Genomic DNA, 24,274 nt, shown 5'->3' with positions numbered 1-24,274 from the left:
CTGGTGCGTCGTCTGCGTGGTGATGGTGCTCGCCGCCGCCACCAGTGTTGGTGTCGGCGTGCCCCTGGCGCTACAGGCGCGACGCAGCGCCAGCCTGGCGCAACGCCTCGAGCTGGTGACGTCACTGCTGCAACAGGTGCCGCTCATAGACGGGTGAGTGACGTCATACACCGATGTGCCGTTCATGGACGCATGAGTGACATCACTGACAGGTGTGCCACTCATAAATGTGCGTATAACAAAAAAGGCAAACAGGCGCTTGACAGGGATATCACATGTGTGACTTTTGCAAGGATGCATGCATCTTTTTACCAGACCAGGGGCCGTATTCACGTCGACTTCGTAAGTCAATTTTCTTTCGTAAGTATAATTTGGTATTCATGTCGACACTTCTTAAGTTTTTTCTTACGAAATGTCTGGATATCTACAAAAATCGGTATTCACGTCAAAATTCGTAGGAATCTCTTAAGAAATTCGTAAGAAGCGTTTGGTGCATTGACCTTTGCCTTAATAATTGAGATTTAGGGATCCTCCTTGTAGGGATTTACACAACTATCCATTGTATATAATTGATAGAGACAAGTAGAAAACACGGAACAAATAGTGCATGGACGCGTTTCGATTATTAAATCTTCATCAGCATGACATACCCACAAAGAAAACAAGATATCTTGTTTTCTTTGTGGTTATGCCATGCTGATGAAGATTTAATAATCGATACGCGTCCATGCACTATTGGTTCCGTGTTTTTCTACAACTATCCATGCATTTGTGCAATGTGCATTTCATTTTAGTGAAACCAGCAAGACGCCTTTTGGGGCGACAAACGAGCCAGCGCGCGAGTGAGCCCCCCCCCCCCCCACATGCACTGTACAGAAGTGCGAGGGACTTCCAAATGTTCCAAAAATGCGCCACTGTTAAGTGTTGGGGCCGGGGGCGCCCCTCTTCTACTGGGCAAGCCCAACTTCTGCATGAGGTGCCTTATTTCTTGACATTGATGGACATGCACTTTTAGTGGATGGGGAAGCACCTGCACCCCCATACATATAGAAAGTTACACCACTGGTGGGGTCCGTAAGACCCCCCAGCCTTTTGGCCGCTGATCGGCTTGGCCGCTGACCAAACTTGAGCGCATCATCATCAGCCCAGCTGTTCTTGAGATGTAGAAGCGGCACCCTGCACGTGCGCACGTGTAAAATGGTTCAAACTGGATTTTGCCCGGCACCCTTCGCACCGGTCCCTATAACCGTGTGCAAAGTTTGAGTGCAAACGGTCCAGGCGTTCTCGACATCTGGAAGCGACCCCTGCTCGTGCGCACGTGCAGTAGCACCTCAACCGTGACATATGACAACGTATTTCCCGGGAGGTGCCTACCCACATGCCAAGTTTCAACACAATCGGGCCGGTAATTGCCGAGTTATTGTAATAAGAAAAAACGTGACACCTGTTTGTACTTTGCACGTGCAGCGGGTGGTCACTCACATGAATCAAGAGTACCCCATGTTTAGTAGAAGGGCTACAGCTACCCTAAAAAAAATTACCGCAAGTCAAACGTCCTAATGCAGTGGTTGCTGAGATATAAGCCCACTTTCAGAAATTGGTAGTCTCAAAAACGCTACTTCTGAGCTTGGACGCCCTTGACTTCTCACGTGGCACGTGCCACGATGGTCAATTAGATGCATCAAGATAGTAAATTGCGGGTTAGAAGGGATGGGGCAGCCCAACAAAAAGACCGCAGGTCAATCAGTCCAGCGGTTGATGAGATATAGGCCTCCAAAAGCATTACAGGCCGGGCCGGGACGCTCATACTGATATTTTCCCGTTTTATTGAAAAGACTTCGCTTCACTCGCTCGCTGGTAATAATTTTGCTCAATAATAACAGCCATTCTTAGTCCAGACAACCGTTAGTGTCAATTCTTAAAATAATTCGTCATTTTAGTCTCAGCCTACTGCACTGATTTATCGTTGCGTCAGTTTACGACAGCTCGGTGAGTATTCGTAAGTCCACCATACCGTTAACATTATGTTCTTACGAAAAACTTAAGAAATTCTAAAGATGACACGACGTGAATCGCACTTACGACATTCTTACGAGAATTCTTAAGAAAAAGTCGACGTGAATCGCAAACTGTCTACGACAATTTTTTTATTCGTAAGATATTTTTGCTGTCGACGTGAATACCAAATTTTCGTAAGAAGTAGGTCGTGCGTAAGAAAATTCTTACGAAAATGATCGACGTGAATACGGCCCCTGATGCACGTGCGTGTTACCATATCAATGAACGACATTTTATCGTTACTCTGTGTCAAGAACTGGTTCTTATAAAATCACCATAAATGAGATACCATTGTTGTTTCCTTTTTTCCTTTCTCATTTCTCCCCCTTTTCAGCTCTCCATATTCTCCTCGTATCCACTTCTTTTCTCTCTACCTGCTTCCTTTCGTCTTCTTTGGCTCCCCTTCCCTGTCTCGTCATTAGTTGAGAAGTTTGATAACAACACATCTTTTTTTCATCGCCGTGGCTGAGTAAGAAAAAAATGCGTACTAGCGTTTCCTTTTTGACGAAATTGACAGTACCACGGAGGCCGTCCATGCTGCATACTGATAAGCCAAAACCGTCCATTTCCTCCTGTTTATGGCTCGGGCCGTGTTTCAAAGATACGGGTTTTGGTCATAAAGAATTATTGCCACAGCAAGCATAGATGGGTGGAGCCGTTATAGGCCAGGAAAATTCACTCAACGTTTTATTATCTCGGGTCCATAAATGCAGTTGGTGTAGTTATTTTCATTTTACGGCGTGGTTGAGTTACATTTACGAACAATGGTTAGAATGAAAAAACGAAAGAACGGCACATAAATACTGGTTCAAATGTGACGTTTTGTCTATGTAGTAAAATGGCAAAAGTAACTGTCTGTTCTGTTCCGAAGCACTATGTGAATGTTCAACCCATTTGCTTATTGAGGGAAAACTTAGAACCTTCTGTGAGACAGCCCAAAATCTGGCGTTGAATGCACGCCTGACGCCACTGCCAAAAACACTATTCCGTAGCTCACAGTCGTATTAGGTATTAGTTTGCAGTGCCTGCTGCCTAGGCTAAACGGCACGGTACAGCCGCCGTGCAGCTGTTTTAAGCCCTATCCTCGTAGTTCACTCGTCGCCGATCGATGCATAGATCACCGTCGGCGGCGGCTACACGGAGTAACAGCGCACGTTCATCGATCGATCCTCAGCGGCAGACGAGAACTGTCCGCGATGTCAGCAGAGATTGCAATCAGCGCACTGAATTGAGAGTGTCACATTCAGGTCACACTGATGGTGCTAGGGAACAGAGCGTCTGAATGCGTACAGGCGGGCTCTAAATGCTTCGTGCATTCAAAGACAGTTGCAAGGTATAACGATGGTTAATAAAAGCCGTTTTCACGACGGGCTATCCGGCGAGTGCACCTAATTTGACCAAATCTGCACCTTATCTCTTTTACAGCAAATATCTTTATTTTGTGAATTTCTTTCAGTGTTTTAATCGATGATACTCTCTGATAATATGACAAAGCAGGTATATAAGCAAATAGTGCAACCCTAGCTGATAGCTACTAAGAGACACACTGAACCTAATTTGACCAAATCTGCACCTAATCTGCGCCAGATGTGCACCAAATGTGTACCAGATGGCCGTTGTGGAAACGGCTAATAACTTCTGATGTATGATTGTGTTAAGTACAAGTTTGTTATGCCCATTGAAAACGGTTAGTTTAAACCTTTTAGTAGGTCGATGCGGACTAGCTAGAGTTAGTTGTTATGCTCAGCTTCTTAAAAAGTCTGAACTCTAGCCCTCGCCCTGGCAGGGGGGGTCGATGCGACCCCGCTTAAGGTTTTTCAAAGATAGCAAATTTGGCACAGCCTATGGGGCAGCCTTTTTACATATGACCTGAAAATTTCAGGTCCGGGTGACCTAAGGTCAGGTCACCAGGTCAGAAAAACCGGTACAAGGTCATGGTCAAATTTCAATTTTCTTTTTGCACCTGTCCAACTCACAGTTTTGGACTGTTTCCTTCAAACTTTTAGGATGTGCTAAGTTCACCGTGTTGTATAACATATAGTTCGGGTTTTTTGAGGTCACTGACCTGAGGTCAGTTAGAGGTCATTACGTCGTAATGTTAAGCCTATGGGAAAATACTAAATTCGAAAAATACTGGAGATATCCGCTTCGTTCTATCACTTTTGTGCTTTGAAACCACAGTACTTAACAGCAGGTCACTTGGTCCTTCTTTGTTTGGTGTACTTATCCATGGGTCAGGTCAAATGAGGTCAACTGAGGTCAAATGACGTTTTTGCCAATAACTTGGCACATAATGACGCTAGAGCTTAAAAAATGGTATCATTGTGTTCCTGGTGATCAGCCGAATCGAATGATATGCGATATGATGCAATTTGGTTAACTTGAACTTAATTTATTAATTTAAGTTAACTTAAAATTTAAGAAAAACTTTAAGTACACTTAAGCAAGCTAAAAGTATATAATTCGACGCGCCTTGACGTGCTGAGTTCACTGGTGCTTTTCTTTTTGCTTTATCTTAATTAGATCAAAAGTTATAAGCGAAAAACTTTTGACCTGTTTTTAGCGAAATTTTTACATTTATACCTACCCCCCAAAAACCCCCTAAATATTGACCTAGAGCAACCAAATTTGCACAAGGGCAAGAACTCCAGGGGGCCCACCTACCTACCAAATTTGGTGTTTCTAGGTGCCATAGGAGCCAATCGCGAGGGGGGGTCGCATCGACCCCCCTGCCAGGCCGTGTTATGAAAAATGCCCTGCCAGGGCGAGGGCTAGGATGCAGGTATACGTCAATCTACCTGTGAGCTCGTTTTTCTGCAACCATTACCTAAAACAGTTGTCCTTGGGTATGTTCTATAAATAGAAGTCTTATTTCAGCGTTTGTGCAGCCTATACCTCTGCGTTCAACAATCGAACTGAGCAAGAAATGTAATATTAGGAAGTCGCCACTGCCAGAATGGATATGTACTAGGTACCTATATATGTACCTATATATGTAGGTAGATTGTAAGAACCTTGGTAAGCCTAATGGAATGAGGTCTTGACATTTCTCAAACCACTCGCCAACGTTTTAAGCATGATTCCATAGACAGGAAGTTAGATAAAAATATAGATAGGTGGCGTTCCTAATAGTTGTGGCCATCGTTAGCATCGTCGACCAGGGTTGTGCTTGACTCATGAGTCGAGTCAAAAATTTGACTCAACTCTGACTTAAATGAGACTCTGACTCAAATGAGTCAGATTTGAGTCGAGTCTGATACAATGTTGAGCTGTTGAGTTGAGTCAGAGTTGAGTCGGACAAAAATATTAAGGTGTTGAGTTGAGTCAGAGTTGAGTCAGTTAAATAACTTTTGACATTGAGTTGAGTCAAAAACATTTAGGAACATAAGTCAGCTGACTAAACTTTCTAGAAACAATATATAGTATAAGTTTTTCATTCTCCCCCGCTAAACAACTTAGGCCTGGCCCTGCTGCCGGATTTTTTCACCCCCCCCCCCCGCTCAACAACTTTTTTATCCGAGTCAATTTTGAGTCAACACACTTGACTCAACAAAAAATTTGAGTCAAGCTTGAGTCAACTCATATTTTCATTGGGCCGCTTTAGTCATGAGTCGAGTCAAGGGAAAAAATCAGCTCCTTGTTTGAGTCAGAGTTGAGTCAGGGCATTCTGAAGTTGAATGATGAGTCGAGTCGGCAAATTTTTTTGAGTCGAGCACAACCCTGTCGTCGACACTTTGTGTGCTTGAGTGTTCCTAAACAAGAACTCATTTGTTATTATGATCTTCATTATGATGTCAGTCACTTTTCCATGCATCCATTTGTCCAGGACTCCAGGACTACATATGATTACATAGATAGCACCCTCCCCGCTCCCGACGAGAAGCTCTGTGACGCGCGGGCACTATAATTACTCAGACAGCCGCTAGATGGCTCTAGGTGTTGACGCCTAGCGCATGCTGTGCCGCAAAGCACCACCGCTGGCCGGGTGTAGAGCAAGAATCTTTACCGTTTGAAGCTGACATTACATACTGAGATGAATTTAACCCGCGCACCGACGGGGGGGCGGATATCCGCCCCCCCCCCCTGAGGTTTTTCGCGAATAGCGGGAAAACCGCGGCGCGTAGCGCCGCGAAATTTGGTATGACTATAACCTTATCAATTTTACACATGGTGTGCAAGTTTGAACCTCCTACCTTTTAAGGTCAGGTCACCAGGTCACTTTGAATGACCCAACCTCAAGTCACTTTTTTGCAACTTTGTCACCGTGCCAGAGCTACAGTAGATGTCGGAGGCCTTTGAAACTCGCAGGATATTATTAGGTCATTAGTAGCTACAATTTGTATATCTCGGAATTTTGATATCGGTGACCTAAGGTCAGGTCAATTTCGCGACCTCCCCATTATAAGTCAATGGGGGAAAAATCAACTCCCTGTTTTTACCACTAAAACGGGTCGGAATGGCCCCATATACCATACATGACTTCATATACGATCAACCTTCACTACCTTGAGGTCTGTTTTGCTGTTGGGCAGCTGTGAGGTCATGTGACGTCATCAAAGGTCACCAAAGGTTTTTGGCCAATAACTCCGTACAGGAACAAGATACAGACGCGTGGATGGTCTCATTGTGTTCAGCTCGTCAAGACGCATCGAATGATATACATGATGACCTCGAGGTCACGTGACCTGAGGTCAACCTTTGACCTTGACCTTTCGAGGTCAACATATATATCATTCGATGCGGATTGACGAGAGGATCACGATGATGCCCTTAGTTTGTTCCTATCTTGACTAATTCGAAAGTTATTCGAGAAAAACTCTCCATATCTAGCGCCGCCATTTTGACTTTTTCGACCCCTGTGACGTCATCTTTGACCTGACCTGAAAATGACCTCAGTAAAAATTGTAGATCTTGGCCGTGCGTATCCGATGCCGTTTACCGCTTGTCGCTATCTTGCTTCGTTCTCGAGATCTCAGGGGGGGGCGGTCATCCGCCCCCCCCCCCCGTCGGTACGAAGTTGGCGCAGACCCCCGTCGGTGCGCGGGTTAAACTCTTTATCCCTAAGTTTTATCCAGCGATGATGAATAAAAAGTACAAACAAAATAGCGGGCTTAGATATGGCATAAGCTGCGCCTGGGGCTGGGGACTGGCAAAGCTCCCGACCACGGCATCGCCCGGTATCACCGGATCGGGAAACTATTTATCATGTATACCTGGCGGCTAGATCCGGATAATGGAGGCGTGTTCCAGCTTTGTCTGCCTGCTCTTCTGAATAGACCGATTAACAAAACCAGACTAATAGCCATAGTGCTGGGCAAAAGTGTTACATCGATCGGCCAATCGGAACTGGCAGATTTGAAAACTACAAATAATCAGAACACTAGAGGCTCAAAGCATTTCAGCATAGGTGAAAACGTGTAACATTACTGCCTAGACGCGCACCAGCCAGCGCTGATCCCTTCAGTCTAAGGCCAGTTCCATTACGAGTCTCAAATATTGAGCGTCGGAGGAACTCTCGGGATTTCATCAGCGGAAGTTCTATGTATTGTCTACAGGCTGAGTCACAGGGCTGACGGCCTATATAATAATTTAGCTTATTTCAGGCGTGTTTTCTCCGAACTAGAACGTGATAATTCTCAATAACAATTAGTCAAATCAATTACTCAGCATGCTTTAATAGTATAAGTACAAAACGTAAGTTGTTAACCCGCGCATGACTGGGGGGGCTCTACAGAGCCCCCCTCCCGTTTTTCAGCAATATTTTCTAAACCGTTTGACGGATCAATACGAAACTTGCGGTACCCTCAGAGGCATCAATTTGACACCTTGTGTTAAAATTTCAACTTTCTAGCTACTATAGTTTGGCCGGAAATGACGTCAGAGTGACGTCATGTCGGCCGATTTTCATGCAAAATACTGAATTACGGCAAACGCTCTCAAGAGCTCAGTTTTAAAGCTAGATCCATTTTCTTTGCTTGAGTGGACTACAAATACACGTAGCTATCAAACTGCTATCTCGAATTTTCGAAATTTTGAAAATTTTGAAAAATATGTATTTACAATTACAAAAATATATTTTTTGATTTCTTCAAAAAGTTTTTGACTTTTCGCAAAGACCGGAATATATGTGATAGAACACACACTGATGAACAACCTTTGCAAGTTTTAGCCCAATGTCTTCAAAAATAGCCAAGTTATTCGCATTATTGTCAAAATTTTACAATTTTATGTTTTTTCAAATCCATTTTTCAGTACGTTTTTGACGTCGCACAGCAATATAAATGGCACCATCGTGTTCCTGAGCTCAAACTGCATCTGATAGGCACCTTTTTTGTTGAAACATTTCATTTTCAAAATTTGACCTTTTCTGACCTGAAAGTGACCTGACCTCCGGTAAATTCGGCTGACAATGACCTCAAATGACACAGACGACACTATTTTCGAAATCTACGAGTAAAATGGACCATAAAACATGCGTCACGGGACCGATACATGATATACAATTTTCGTGACCTAGGATGACCTGGCCTTGACCTTAAAAATTCGAAGTCAAAGTTCGGTACCCTCAGGGTATCTAAGGCAACCGTCAAGGAGTGTGTAAACCAAAAATGAGCCTGATCGGACCGGCGGTCCGGCGGTCAGAGCCTAAATTGTGAACTAGCAACAATGTCGATAATTTTTACTTTGACCTGACCTGTGACGTCATCAGTGACCTCGAAGTCAATGAAAATAGGTTTTGTTCGACAGTTTTTCCAGGGCTATCAGACGCCGTTTGAATTTTGACGATCGGCTCAGTAGTTTCGGAGATAGGAGGGGGCTCTGGAGAGCTCCCCCCCCCCCCGTCACTCGCGTTATGGAAAATACCCCAGTCATGCGCGGGTTAAGTGACTTTTTCGCTTAGGCGATGTCATGTAAAGCACTACGTCATACAAATAAATACTATTCCCGTTGCCCATGTATCCCTCATCTCAGTCAAAGCTAATACCTTGCGTAGCGAGACACCGTTATAAATTGCGCTATTAAATGGGCAGCTTTACTTCCTCGAAGATAGTGGAGAGCCATTTATCAAACTAATCCGCTCTCCACGGAAAGTAAGTGACTGTTAGCACGCTTCGCTGCGCCCCTCATATATGATAAAATGCGCGACCCACCCCGGCTGTATCGACAGTTGCTTCGTCGAATTAGTTTGTCTTCTGTCTCCAGGAAATTCACCCAGCCAGAAACGACCTTTTATCAGCGCCCGACGTGGGCTCTCCATTGCGGCTGGATTTGCAGAATTTCCGGGTCTCAGCTCTGACACCGAGCAGGTCCGGTGCCAAAATCTAGGACAATTAGCAGTCCCAGTGAGCGGCACCAGAGCCCCTGACCTGAGCGGCTCCGGCCGCGGCTCGGTCACACTCAGTGACGTGCGTGTGTCTCCCGTTACAGGCATAACGACTTTCCGTGGAACCTGCGAAACTTTGTCCACAACGAGGTGGAGGATTTTGACTTCGCGGCGGACCTGCGTCAGGTGGCGCCGTGGAACAACAGCCGGTGGTCACACACCGACCTGCCCCGGCTTAGGAGAGGGATGGTTGGAGCGCAGGTCAGTTCCGGGTCACAGGTCGGCAGCAGGTCAGTTCCCGCCTCCCGTGCATAGGTCAGCAAAAGGTCTAAACACAGTCACAGACTAGTTCTCGGTCATAGATCATTACGTAGAATAGAAACCGAGTTCAGCTTCAGGCTACTTGCAATTAAAATGTAACGCAATAAAGCCATTCTCAATTGAGCTGGGTACGATAAGACTCCTCCCTCTCCCAATGTCCTTTCTCACGTTTGGGTTACATACTTTCTGTGAATTGAAATAGGCCACCCCACCGTGGGTCGTCCACCGACCGACTGATCTTTTCCCGCCGCGCTGATCGGGGACAGGCGGGAGCCGCAGGACATTTCCACCGGCGACCATCCCAGTGTCCCGTGGGGATCCGGCCTATATAATGGCCATTTGTATTGCTGACCAATGACCATTGTCATGCATGGGGTGGAGATCAGACGCAAACGAGCAGTATTATCTTTGATGGTGACTTTGAGCTTCTCCTAACATAGCACTTTTTATTCGCCTCGCATGTCTCTACATAAAAGCAAAACCAAGGTTTCAGTTGGAAAGTGTACGTTCTATATTGCTCGCTATATTTGGTTAAGTTTAGCATTGATAATTTTTCGTCCTACCTACTTTTATAATGGACGTCAATCTAACATAAACAAGTCTACGTAATTCTCAACAAACTATTAGCGTTAACATCTTTAAAATCGATAAACTTTCCGAATGGTTTTCATAATAGCGGAAAACTGAATCTCTATTTTGTGCATACTTATTTCTGTGTGCATATACGCAATGCGCAAGCATACGAGCGTAAGCACAAGTATGCCTTCTTTCCATTTTCTCCCACTAAATAATAAATCAAAAATATCCCTTACATCACAGATGGTGATTTGCAAGCCAAGCTGTGGACCAACCATGCTACCACAGGCTGATGGCTGTCCCAAACGATCCCCATCCGTCCGCTGCGGCTGTGACCGGCGATCGACAGCGGCGAACGGCGGCAGAACGGTCGGCGGGGGCCACAGTGGCGCGGCCAGGCTAGTGTCGGCCAAACGGTTGGCATTCGGTGGGCGGCGCTGTGGCTATCAGTCATTCCGACCGCCGGCGGTGCCATCCCAGATCTCATTCCGTGGCAGCGCCCCGCCCCGGCCGATCGGGCCGGAATCGGACCGTCGTCCGCCGGCCTCGCACTCCGGCCTCGGACCCTGGCCGCAGACCCCCGCCGGGCCGTCCACCGTCCACCGACCGCCGACCGGCGACAGGGCGACGTGCCATGATTCCACAGCGAGCTCCCCGGCAACAGCGAAGGCTGGACGTCGCTTTGAAGGCCGGCGGGCAGCAGCACGGAACATCATAGCCCGAGTTGTGCATTTGTTCGGACATTAATTTGGCCTCGACGGGCTATGCGCCGACGGTGCCGCCCTATCGGAATCAGTGTGCCGAGCTGGTCGGCATAGATTGAACCCCGAGTGAAATATTTGCTAGTCGTACTGGCTAACTCCAGAGAACCATTGTTGTTCCGTAGTTGTTACGGGTAACCAACTTCCGTCAGTTAGAACTCGTGTGAATCATGTGGAATTACGATTATTGCCCAGCCTCTGCCAGCGCTCTGGGGCAATTCAGTAGGCAGATGTAATTGTGCCATAACTTTTTCCCTAGTCTGTGTGGTTAGGTACCTATATCCAGAGTGTTTTATAAAAAAGGAATCCCAACACATGCGGAACTTTATATACCGTGGCGGTTGTAGCTACAACCCCAATTTTTAAAAGTACAACCCCAATGGCAAAACTACAACCCCAACATTGGAAAATTAAGAATTAGCCTGAAACACATGAAAATGAACAAAATATGTATCCCTACAGAAGCAGATAATTGAGATATATCAAGAAAGTGAAGATATCAATAAATTAGGACATCTTTTTGAATTCCAGATGCTAAAAACATTGAAAGTGCTCTGTTAAGAACATATTATTCCGCTGAGACAGTGAGCAGAGCATGATATGAAAGTCAATCACTTCACACTTCTTAAGCATACTAAGTGAATCATATTGAAAGTGTTCCAAAAAATCTTAACATGTAACATGAAAGTGTGAAGCCAAAGCAAAAAAAAAAATCATAACATTCATCATACTTTTGCAGTGGCGAATCCAGCTCAGAGTTTGGGGGGGGGGGGGCAAACCATAACAATTTATCGATTCTTTCCATGCCTCGTCCATAGGCGTAATATTAAAATTATGCCGTTTGGGAGGGGCAAATGCCCATTTTGCCCCCCCCCCCCCCACCTGGATCCTGATCCGCCAGTGTACTTTTGGGTTTTCTCACTAAATATTTCATACCTGTGGGCTGTGCTTATCAAAGAGATAAGCATAGATGAAAAGTTTGACACAAAACAGTAAGCTTCAGAAATAAATTAACCTAACCTAAGCCTCCACCCTATGTAGCATTCAATCACCATAATCATAATATCAAATACATTTCTTAAGCGAAATATCACTCTGTTCGCAATTTTGTCAGTTGGCACAATACCACCAATCAGCACGAATATTTGGCTAAAATGACGACACTTGAAATCAACGTTGACGACCATAAAAAGTAAAAACCAATCCTGTGCGATAATTAGTGCTGATAATCTTACTGACAGGTTCGCGAACAGAATGCAAACGATGCAAACTAAGTCACATGTAAGCCAGCATGACGCATTTGATACAAATGCAAGGTTTTGGCGACGTCTGTCAAATCAGCAGCAACGAATATCAGCCTCACAGCAGCATATTTCGGGGTCTTTCGATTTGGCTGAAAATCGGTATCCAGGGCCTCCTCGATGCGCTGATTCCGAAAATATGCCTCTTTGGGGTGGTATTTTGCACCGTTAACGAGTTAATGACCAATTAACATTTTAACGGGAAACGGCGGGGTCTTTCGATTTAGCTGAAAATCGGTGTACAGGGCCTCCTCGATGCGCTGATTCCGAAAATGTACCTTTTTGGGGTGGTATTTTGCACCGTAACCGAGTTAACGACCAATTAACATTTTAATGGGAAACGGCGGGTTCTTTCGATTTAGCTGAAAATCGGTATACAGGGCCTCCTTGATGCGCTGATTCCGAAAATGTACCTCTTTGGGGAAGTATTTTGCACCGTTAAAGGAAAAGGGCCACCTTCGTGAAATATGAAGATATCGTTGTTTTGCATTTTGACATTATTATTTTTCATTTTCTTTTTAAAACTGGTGCCAGAAGTGCACAATTCGCGAAAAGTATTTAAAACTATTTAACATATTGGTACTATGTTGATACTCTCTACGGCACCTACTGTATGATGGCATAGCGATGACGTCACACTCAAGCCAATCAGCGTTCAGAAGACAGACTCGTCGGATTGTGTCAGATAAGCTGATTGGTTAAAGTTGAGCTGATTGGAGCTGATTGGTAAAAAACCAAAGCCTCGCCGCGGGTGGCTGTATTACAGGGTAAGGACGCATTCCTGGGATAAGGACGCATTCCTCTTTTAAAATTGCCGATACCTACGAATGGAAGCCGAAATCGGCCGTAACGATATAGACTGGTGGGTTTTCGGACACGGGCTACAAGATGGCTATCTCAGTTTCAATCCCCATGTTAAAGGTGGCCCTTTTCCTTTAACGAGTTAACGGCTAATTAACATTTTAACCGGAAACGGCGGGGTCTTTCGATTTAGCTGAAAATTGGTATACAGGGCCTGTTTGATGCGCTGATTCCGAAAATGTACTTCTTTGAGGTAGTATTTTGCACCGTTAACGAGTTAACGACCAATTAACATTTTAACGGGAAACGACGGGGTCTTTCGATTTGGCTGAAAATCGGTGTACAGGGCCTCCTCGATGCGCTTATTCCGAAAATGTACCTCTTTGGGGTGGTATTTTGCACCGTTAACGAATTAACGGCCAACTAACATTTTAACGGTAAACGGCGGGGTCTTTCGATTTAGCTGAAAATCGGTGTACGTTCAGTGTCTCAGGGGCAGACAGACAAGCCGCTATGTGTTCCTAGCCATCGTGGCTGTGAAGAGTATGCGTTTTGTTTACGCTTCGCCAAACAATGCATAGTACATTTGCTCGTTGAAAAAAGAAGATCATCTAGTTAATTGAAGTATTCGGTGATATGAAAAGGCTGTGGCATTTATTATTTAGTTTCCTCAGGTTGAGATAACTTAGATCCAGTGTTATGTTCCTTTGCGGCATTGTGTTCGGTATGTTGTCCTCGTTTGCAAAATATCTCATGTCTGATCAGTCACTATTCCGGTGTATACTACCCGTTTCCGTAATAGACGTATTCCAGACGACAGTGGCATTAATATACAAAGATGGACTCGTTTTAAGTTTTTTAGTCTAAAAATAACGTATTCCTGTTTAGGTCTTCGTTGTCAATTGCCACGAGTGGCTTAAATTGTTACTCGTAGGGAAAGAGCCCTGCTCCAATACTGAGTAATGTTTGTGTCAAATGTGGAAAGAAACAAGTATTCATAGGGACTGTGATTTTGGGCGTTTACCTACCGTTTCCGAATCGCCACGACCAGTACCTAGCGGCGGAACACCCTCAATTAAGGGGGGCACTGTCGACTTTTGATCCCATTCTTTCCATGCAACGCCCATAGGGCTAATGTCAAAATGCCAAAATCAAAGGGGGCACGGTTCCCCGGTGCCCTCCCCGTTCCGCCGCCTATGGCCACGACCATGGTGGCGACTGGCGATACCCGAGTGCCTACAACCAGGCACATAGCCAATGGAGGGACGACAGGGTCAGCCGTCTCTCCCTGGAGATGGACCACTTTTTTTTTTTTTTTTTTGTACATGAAAATGTGGGCCCCTCCCGAAAAATAGTGGGCCGAATCCGGGGACTTTTCGGGTTTTGGTGGGGGTATACCCTGGGCTCCGGCAAACTACAACCCCAATGAAAAACAAAAAGTTCCACCTCTGAATCCCAAGGCTGCAATATCAAATTACTTGATGGTGAAAGATGATAATGAAACTCCTTCCCGTGAGCTAAGTTTGATGCATCGCTTCATAACCGAGTAGTTTGCGGTGAAGATATTTTCCCATTATTTCATAATGATCCCGGATGCGAAAACACTTCATACAGTTCAAGTTTGGTAGCACCGCGTTGAAGTTCCGCTTAATCCACCTCACAAACTTCCCCGTAAATTGCATTAATCTCCAAATAAGCTCCACTCTGGCAGAAACCATTCCTGGATCACAGTCTAGCCAAACAGAGCAGAGAGCGGTCGGGGTACGAGACTGATCTCCCAGTCTCAGTCGCCACCAGCCGGCGGCGCGGGGCCGACTCATCACATTCTGTTGTTGGCATTACTGATGATACGCACGCCGGTCAGGGCGGGAACAGCGGACGGGGAACGCCGCTCACATCTGCCGCTAGAGCCGTCAGCCAACTATCTATGTGCGAGATAATAGGACAGCCGGGAACGGGCCCGGGCGCCACACTCACACCGGCATACACAGCGGCGAGAAGGTTGTTTGATCTCGGAATTGATGCTATATAATCTCACTGCTGTATTATCATTCCTGTCGTACAGTTTACCAGGGATGACAGACTGTCTCCTGCTGTATTTCTACCGTCTAGTTTACCAGAGATGGCTGTCTCGTGCAAGCCAGCCTGTGTTTTGTATGACAGTCCAACTGCCTTATGCTGACCGTCCTGTATTTTGTGTGACAGTTCTGGGCGGCGTACCTGAGAGATGGTAGACTGTCTCGCACTGCCCGCATTGTGTTTTGTGTGATAGTCTGTCTCCTGCTGACCCTCCTGTGTTTTGTGTGACAGTTCTGGGCGGCGTACGTGCCCTGCGAGAGTCAGTGGATGGACGCCGTGCCGATGAGCGTCGAACAGATAGACGTGGTGAGACGACTGGTTGAAAAATATCCGCAGTATCTCAGCCTAGCCACCAGCGTGCAGGGTGAGTGACGCCGTCTTGTATCTGAGCCGTCATCGTCATTGATTTGTCGATGCGAACACGTGTAGGTAGTCCTTGGAACTGTTGCTCGGAGAACTTCGTTCTTATCACTTTATGCATATATGCTGTGCATAATAAATCCTCACTTATTGCGTGAACATTTTTCCTTTACATCTTTTCGACTGAAAAAAATTAAATATCTTTAAATTTCACTTGAAGGTTTCCAGATAAGGATCAAAACCTAACCTACCTTCCTTCCACCATTTTATTACTACATTTTCTACACTTACCCTCCTGCAATCACTTCAAGTACGCCCGGTTTCCTCAGCTCAAATAGCCGCGGACTCGAAGCACCCTAACCTTCACCTGAGCCTGAGCCTGGCCGGGTCATTGGACCGCAGCCCGGGCAGCCACCAGGTGCTATAGTTCCACCATTTGTGTCGGCACGTCCGATTGCATTCCACTTCCGTGCCGAGCTGCGCCAAGCCGAGCCGAGCCGGGCTCTCTGGGGGCGCGTTCGGCGGCCACTCTGTGCCGAACGGGCCCTCAGTCGGCCGCTCTGTGCCGAACGGACGCGCAGTCGGCCGCCGAAAACGACCTGCGATCGGCGCCGGCCGGAGTCGCCGGGAGAGCCGTCCAGAGAGCCGCCCTCGGCAGATAGCCCCGGCCCTCTCCGGCCGGCCTAACCCGGCCATTTGGCTGCGGACGAGAGGCCAGCCCACTCGCGGCCGACCACAAACACCCGGCTGGAGGGCCGAGCCGGGTTTTATGGACCCCGGCGGCCGCTTCCAAGCTCGCGCAGCCAAGTCTGCTTTCTCGTTTTCGTTAAAAGTTGATTGGCGCTAAAGGTCGACCTTTTAGCTGGCTGTTCATTGCGAGAGGAGTTTCAGAGCTGATGAGAACAACAGCCTGTCGGTCAGTGGCTCATTCTAATGATATGATTGCGAGAATCGTCTTAAAGACGTTTTTATCAATGGCGCCGCTTCGATACCGTTCTTCATTTTCCCATTGTTCACTGGAGACTCTTCCGGTCACTTGGTCACTGGTCAGTTTCGATAACACGTGGGTCGAGAATGGTTAACGTCTAGTAACGTATGCCGAGACTTGAGTGCCCGGGAGGATAAGAATTTTCACAGAGCGATCTCTCTGATGGCTTTGGTGCCCACGCTCCAGAGAGAAGTTTTCCCAAACTACTGGCCTGGCGACCTTCGCTAATATCTGTCACGTCCGTTTCAATCCTTTCCTCGTGGAACCTTATTCAACACACAGCTCCACGTCGCCATAGCGGTCAGCATTAACATTTAACAAAATAAACCAAGACCCGCCGATGATCTCATTCACCCCGTCACATTATTGTGTCACTTTTCCAGAGATCGAGGAGTCGCACAGTCGCGGTCGGATCGCCAGTCTACTGGGAGTGGAGGGAGGTCACTCTCTGGGTGCTCGGCTGGCGGTGCTGCGGACCTTCTACCAGTCCGGGGTGCGGTATCTGACTCTGACACACACCTGCGACACACCCTGGTGAGTAAAACGCAGTTATGTCATATGTGACACTTAGGTGAACAGAACTCACTCTTGTGTGACACGCCCTAGTTAGGCACTGAGTAGGACTAGCGTTTTCAGTGAAAAGTGAAGTTCTTACATTACTGGCTGAATGCACAATAAATAACTCGACCATGCTCGTCCCTATGACAAGTTCAATCTACAGCTGTCATTGGCCCGAGGAAATATGGATGATGGGTAGCCGTATCAAATGCAAGCATCAGAAGGACATCAGGCAGTACCAACTACGAAGTCGTGACAAGTTATAACATTAGTTTTTAGAAGTTAGAATAGCCGTTTTCACGACGGGCTATCCGGCGAGTGCAGCTGATTGAACCTGATTTGACCAAATCTGCACTTAATTTCTTTTACAGCAAATATCTTTATTTTATGAATTTATTTCAGTGTTTTAATCGATGATACTCTCTGATAATATGACAAAGCAGGCATATAGCAAATAGTGCAACCCTCTCCTCGCCCGCCCGTCTCAGTTGGTCCCGTCTGTCCCTGTGTCCCGTCCATGTTTGGCCCACCGTCCATCTGTGTATTTACCTCCTCCCGTCTGTCCCGTCTGGCTCGTCTATCCCGTCCGCCCTCCCGTCCCGTTCCGTCCGCCCGTCCCGTCCCGTCCCGTCCCGTCCCGTCCCGTCCCGCCCGTCCCGTCTCCCATTTCGCCGGGCCCTGATTGGCCGGCTCCGATGACGGTCCGCCGGGGCCGCGCTGAAAGGCCCGGATGGCCGCCGGAAGGAGAGGCTGGGATTTTTCCGTTTTTACCGTCATCGTTTCAACAATGCCGGCCGTGTGGCCTTAGAGCTGCGGCGCGGCGGCCGTAGCGACCAACAGCACACGGAGAGAGACGGTGGCCGGGCTCCCTAAGAGGCCGTTGTTATTTCCAGTGTCTGGACTCACTGGGATGAAGGCGTCCGCCCCCTTCTCCCGACGGGGTCTGTGTGATGTGATGTCCGTTAAATTTATTGGCTCTGTGAGGATATTTAGTGTGCCATTTGACGGCCAACCCAGCGTGAAATTCGATCAACGGTTATTGCTCCCAGATAGCCTGCATGATGCATTGCTCAATCGCAGTGCGAAACGAGCTTGCTTCCAGGCTAACCGATTAAGTGTTATGAATCGAGCTCTGGCATCAAATATTGTGTGTTATAAATTCTTATAGTTTGTCACTGGCAGACAGTGATATTTTGTCAATAAACTCGTTCCTCAACGATGAGGAGACGAGAGACCAGAGATTAGTTAAAATTGCTGTTTAGACGAGGAGACAAACTACCGAGATAAATATTTGTAATGCTTTCTTTTTTGTGTTGCGCTAGTTATGGACACAAACCTATCTCTAATTGCGTAGGTATATTTGTTGGTCAATAGCTTTGCTTACTTTTGTAGTGATATTTGTTTGCTAATATGTAGTTTCACTTACCTTACCTGGTGTGGACGCCTCGCTCTTGAATAAAAGCTTTTGTACTGTAAGTTCGTCTGCTTCCTGCGGCGATGCTAACTGGCAGAGCTAATTCTTTTTGCGTCTTATGACGCACAGCGGCACAATGCACATGCACTTGAAAATCACAAATCACCCTTTTCACTGACATAATGCGGAACAAATACGCACAGAGGCAGACAATTCCACGCGACTCACGGACGACGGTGAAAACAGGGCGCCTGGGGCGATTTGATCAAGGTTCGTGAAATTCACACGCGATGTTTTACATATAGAAGGCCCATGAAGGGGGGAGAACTTCCAAATGTCACGTGACTAATATGCCCTCCGGCGCCCTGTTTTCACCGGCGTCCCGACTCACGTCTTGGCAACTAGCCAAAGAGTTTGTGCTTCCGAGTGACCGTCCCCGGTCGCTGGGTGTGGTCGCAAGGGCGCGCTCAGGTATGCTAAAAGGGGAGGGTATGGTAATTAGTAATCCATGCGATATGTGAGTGGCACCGTATATCGCAATCGTAAGAATACCTTTTAGAGATGACTGTTAATTTTCTCAGAATGTGATGGAATAGTCAAGGTAGTGTGCCACATTTGAAAGATTTCCCATTTTATTTTTCCTAGGATAAGAAGCTTCTGTTTTTACCTAATATCGCAAAAAAAATCAAAAATGGGCCTGGAATAGTGCCTTTTTCGCCTAAAAGTTTATCGGTTTTTCGATATAATAGTTCTCAGCAAGTATATTGAAATAAAATTAAAGTACTCGGCTTTTCCGGACAGTTTCGTGACTGTAGGTTTTTCGATATGTATAACAACTGTAGTGGGCCGACCTGCTAACAGGCGTCGGCAACAATCGCGAATGCGGCGCACATGTGACAATAAGCAAAGGTCATTATAGAGTTACGACGTACGGGAATGAGTTATCAGCTGTCTAATCGTAGACAACACAATGTCGAGCCTTAAACTGTAAGCCTGTATTGGTATTGTTTCTTTTATTTGGCTGTCGAACATTATTTATGGTTTGAAATATGATTTTATGTAAAATAATTGATATGAAAAAGCCGTCTCTTAAGTTATGACCCCATTTCACCACACGCAAGTGGCAGAAATGACAATGATCAGCTGACGCATTTTTCTTGGCCGAAGTCAGAGCGCGCGGCCCGACGCACCACCACCGCACCACAAAGTATGAGCAGAAGCCGCGCCCAAAGCCAGGGCCCCGGTAACGTGAGGTAGCCGAGTCGGGGCAGCGTGCGCTGGCCCAAGCCGGGGCCGCAGCTTTGGGCGCGGTCTACCGCATCCCCGCGGGCAGCCCCGGGCTATCACATGACACCGGGAGGACGCGCGGCCCCGGCTTGGGTCAGCGCACGCTGCCCCGACTCGGCTACCTCACGTTACCGGGGCCCTGGCTTTGGGCGCGGTCTACCGCACCACCTAACAGGCGTGTTCGAAACCGCAGGAGATGATGATGAACGGGCTTATCGAAACTTGATTGGATGAGCATATCGGTAATAGCGATTTCAGTGTGTGCATTTATTGTTCATAGTGGTGTGAAATGTGGTTGGGGTACGACCGACAACCCGTCGGGGCGAATTTCGCACTGGGGTACTCAAAATTTGAAGAATTTAAGACGTTTCCATGAGTTTTGAAGGTATGGATAAGTTCTAAAAATCCGGTTCTCCTTATCTGGGCCATTAACTCCATACGGTCCAGGAAAGCTGGCACACTACCTTTAACATGCATGGGCGTTTCCAACAGGGCTACATCAGCCTCCACAGAAACGGAGGAGAAAAATGCGGGAAGAGGCCTGAATGCTTTTGGAAGGGTAAGTTGATAGTTCAAGTCGTCACTAAATAAGCAAGAAAAACGTTTGAAATTGTCAGAATTAAATGCTTTACAAACGATATGCTTCATCATATATCTATCACATATTTAGTTTGAATTATTTACTAAAACCGATGACGTAAAAGTGACCTTGATCCACCTTCCTGAGCCCCTCCCGCCTCTGAATCTGCTCGCAGGCGGTGGTTCTGGAAATGAACCGTCTGGGGATGATTGTCGACCTGAGTCACACCAGTCGCCAGACGACCCTGGACGCGCTGGAGGTGTCTCGCGCGCCCGTCATCTTTTCACACTCGTCTGCGAGGGCGCTCTGCAATACCACTCGCAACGTGCCCGACGATGTACTGCGCCTGGTGGTGAGGACGGCGACGATGGAGGGAGGGGGAGAGTTTCGAGGAGAAGGGAGGGACGCTTGGGGTCAGGGAGTGCTGGCAAATGGGCTAGACATGAAATATGGGGCATGGTTTTTCGCCTTTTCAGCAAGGTTGTATTGTCAGTGAAGTCGCCGTGTCAGAAACATTACCGAGCACCCTGTTTTGTAGCCTGATTGTGAGCGATGGATGTAATATCACATACATCACTCATTTCTTATGAGTCAAGCTACAAAACAAACAAAATATTCCTCCCAGCATGTTATCAGCTGCCTTTGCAACGAGTTTCCAGCGTCTCACGGCGGCGCCGAGCTGCTGAGACGTCCTATCTATCCGGTGCCAATCGGGCCATTAACGTCGTTTTGCTGCCGGCGGTCGGTTCTCAGGCGGCTCACGGCACATCGATCAGAGCTCGCTGACCAGCGCGGCGCGATCATAGCCGGAGTGCAGGCCGCGAGCCGCAGAGCGGCCAAGTTCCGCGCGGACCTCCGCGCGGACGGCTGTGATGGATGGCGCTATTTTTCAGGCGAGCCGCGGCGGCCTGGTGATGGTGAACTTCTACTCGGAGTTTATCGGCTGCGGACCAAACGCGACCCTGGTCAATGTCATAGGTGAGCCGTCAGCGACCGCGACCGTGATCTTTTGGCCGGCGACTTGGAGTGATAGGACTGAAGAGTTTTGAGCTTTGAATGGCTAGTCTTTCAAATCAGTTTGCTCACAATTCCAATTCTAGTCGCATCGGGCATTTAATTATGTTTTATTATATTCAGTTGCGCATTAGATCAGGTTCAGCCATTAGGGCATACTGTTTAACACCCCCATCTCATTTTATAACCCTGATGTATAATGCGCATTGCGCACGTAAACCTTGGTTTACGCCGTTCAAGCAACATCATGGAGGACATCAAATATAGGTACCCCATCTTTTTGACGCCACAATTTTGTTTCACATCTCCCATCGACACTCCGCCGATACTCTGTTGAGAGGTATAGCGTGTGTAGCCGCACTAACCACTCGCCATGACGTCTGTCGGCGTTTCAGAACACCTGAACTACATCAGGGAGGTGGCGGGCATCGACCATGTCGGGCTCGGTGCCGGCTACGACGGCATCAACTGGTCAGTAGTGCGGCGATGGGTAAACGGATAATCCAGGAGACTGGAATTTGTGCAGGCTGGGTGTTCAAGCTATAGGGTATAATTTGAGCATGAATCATGGGGAAATTCGCAGACAAATTTAAATTTCCAAATCGGATATTTGTTGGAAACATTTCGTCATTTTGGTATCTTACAGCAAATATTTCAATATAGAAGTCCTTCATTCATGCTTGACATTTATCGTAACGTCAATGCGTTAAATTCAACCGCGCCCCGACATTACATCCCTCTCTGCCCTGCAGGACACCTGAGGGCCTGGAGGATGTGTCCAAGTACCCGTACCTGTTTGCTGAGCTGCTGTCCGACTCGACCTGGACGGAGGAAGACCTCAAGAAACTCGCCGGCCAGAACTTCCTGAGGGTATTCAGGCGCGTCGAGGAGGTGAGGAAAAATATGTTCTGCTGTTCCCGTAACGTGTTCGTGCGCGTAAACAAAGTTGTCACTGATGTATTCTAACACATCAAGGAAATTTTATGCGGTTCCACTATGTGAGTCATATTTGGCCATATCTCAGCTCCTGAGCTCTTCCACTGTAGCATAACGGAGGAGCCATTGATTTATTTGTTACCGATATGGTAATGCCTGAATATGCGCTAACGTCGTTCACGTTTAAATGCACTTCCATTCAGGTGATGTTACTGCAGAAATATATAAAACTGATATCGTCTAGCCACAGGCAACTGCAAGTGCCACTGAATACCAATTGCTGTCTTTCCCATGCTCACATCTGTTTCTTTTATAAAGTCACGAATCAATTCCACCGTTATCTCCTCTGTCAGGTGAGCCGTGAGCTGAGCAGTCGTCAGGCCACTCCCCGGGAGGACCGGATCGACCCTCGTCAGCTGCTGTACACCAGCGCTGCCCGCTGCAGCTGGGAGCTGTCGGAGGCGCTCAGCCGACAGCAGCAGCTGCTGCCGCAGCCGGAGGGGGAACCGGGGGAACAGGGGGAGTTGTGACAGCCGCCCGGCGAGCCAGCGTGTCTGACGGGGAAACAGGGAGGGAGAGAGGAGGGACCGGGGAGGGAATGGGAGGGAACCGAGAGGGAACGGGGCGGGGACGGTCTCTAGGGGAACGAAGACCGGCTGTGACCAACAGGGGTGGCGGAGTTGTGTCGACTGATTATTGTTCAGATTGTACTGGAAATGAGAATGGAAAGGGTACATCAGACATGCTGAGGCTCAGTTCAATGATGCCAACTTTCTGGCGAGAAAGAAGGTTAGAGTGGGAGAAAGAGGAGGGCTAGAGGAGACAGCGGGAGAATGTATGTCTGTGTACCTATGCGTGAGTGTGACTGTTTGTGCACTTGTGCCATAACTCATGTCTCGTTTGACAAGGTAGTCTTGGAAAACGTTTGATTGTTCCGAAACTATGGCTGTTGATCGGTGGTCGTAACTGTTTCATTATTGTTACTCGATTGGTGTCAAATAGCTTAAGAGTTTGTAAAAATATGTAGCTTATTTCGCTGCGTTATATCATTTTTACGACCAGCCAATGTCGAATAATCCAAGCACATGCACACCGCACAGCTGTGCCCTGTACCCAATGCCCATATCATGCACACGTGTAAAATAACACATTGCAAATGCACAATACGCAATATGTACACACTATACGCATATTGGAACAATTCATTTTTTAACATCGGCCGCAATTCTTTTAAGGGTCCCTTTCCCCAATTTAGTTCATTTTAAGACTGTTTGCTTGTATATTCATATATTCAGAAACTGGTAACTTACAACATGACAAGGAATACGGCCTTTTAAATTGTCATTCTCTGAGACGAAGCCAAGCTGAAACTTATCCCAGAACGCATTTTACCATACTGCATAATTTAACACCAGCCGCCTGAAACGTCGCGTCGAACCTATCGGAAAGTTTCAGTGCACCAGAACTTGCCTCTGAAGGCCGAAGGGTCCAACTCACCAGTCTTGTTTGATGTGTAATCTGGGCGCTTTAAGTTCAATTCCTCAGTAAATCCGGTCAGTTTTAGTTCTAAAGCCGTCTGTTTCCAGCTCCTTACTAGCTGAGTGACCGATTGATTTCGAGCAATCAGGCTAAATCTACCCGAATTTTTTGCATTTATGACGGATGTCATTATTTACGATTGAAAATGAAAATGTTTTTGAAAGGGGAGTAGGCAATACAAAAAAAAAAAAAAAATCAGTAGAAATGGACGACAAATTATGAGGGTCTCTATGGGACATACTTAAAAATATATTTTGTATGAAAGATTATTCCAGAAGAAGCAGAACACACCCTTGTACAAAGTCCTCAAAAGTAGCGCGATGTAGTGACAGAACACGACAGTTTGTTCTTAAATCGGTGTGTTGTCTCAGAAATAT

At 47.0% G+C, this 24,274-nt stretch overlaps 1 pseudogene; it reads left to right on the top strand.

Annotated features, from left to right (window-relative positions):
• LOC122378400 overlaps nt 1-22,900 on the top strand; it is a 45,337-nt pseudogene extending 22,437 nt beyond the window's left edge.
• Nucleotides 22,901-24,274: the final 1,374 nt, after the last annotated feature.

Source organism: Amphibalanus amphitrite, unplaced genomic scaffold, assembly GCF_019059575.1.
Source record: "Amphibalanus amphitrite isolate SeventyFive unplaced genomic scaffold, NRLGWU_Aamphi_draft 000059F_arrow, whole genome shotgun sequence".
NCBI classification, from domain to species: domain Eukaryota; kingdom Metazoa; phylum Arthropoda; class Thecostraca; order Balanomorpha; family Balanidae; genus Amphibalanus; species Amphibalanus amphitrite.
The sequence above is the reverse complement of the archived record's forward strand: the minus strand, read 5'-3'. Positions and strand labels throughout refer to the sequence as shown.